We start from the raw sequence: 645 nt of genomic DNA on the forward strand, positions 1-645 counted from the left end.
GGATTGGGCAGCATAGAACAGAACAGAAGAGAATCTCTTTATTGGCCAAGTGTGATCGGACACATAAGGAATTTGTCTTTGGTGCAGATGCTCTCAGCGTATATAAAAGAAAAAGAGACATTTGCCAAGAATCAGGAGGTCCAACACTTAATGACGGTCATAAGGGGTCAAATAAGCCATGAAGAAACAATCCATATTAATAAAAATCTTAGGGTACAAGCAACAAGTGACAGTCATACAGTCCTAAGTGGGAGGAAAAGGATGATAGGAAGGATGAGAAAAAAACCCTAGTAGAAACAGAAGTGAAGATTTAGTAAAAAGTCTGACAGTGTTGAGGGAATTATTAGAAGTCAAATAAATAAATAAATCCGGGTCCTCATTTTCCCCAGAAAGAGCGAGAGTGAAGGGGAGTTCGAGACTGAGGAACCACCAGAGACTACAACACCCCCAGTTATGGGACTTAGTGAGTCAGAGGACGATGGGGACTAAGAGGAGGCCCCCCTGTTAGATCCCAGAGTCAGGAGAACATGGTCTAGGCAGGAATATCTAAAGAGGAAGAGTCCTTGGCGTTCATAGATCGATGGGACACTTGGCCACGCCTTGCCACTACACAAGGGAAGGTGGGTGTGGCAGACAATGCTCGGA

This window comes from Erythrolamprus reginae, chromosome 1 (genome assembly GCF_031021105.1).
Source record: "Erythrolamprus reginae isolate rEryReg1 chromosome 1, rEryReg1.hap1, whole genome shotgun sequence".
Lineage (NCBI taxonomy): Eukaryota > Metazoa > Chordata > Lepidosauria > Squamata > Dipsadidae > Erythrolamprus > Erythrolamprus reginae.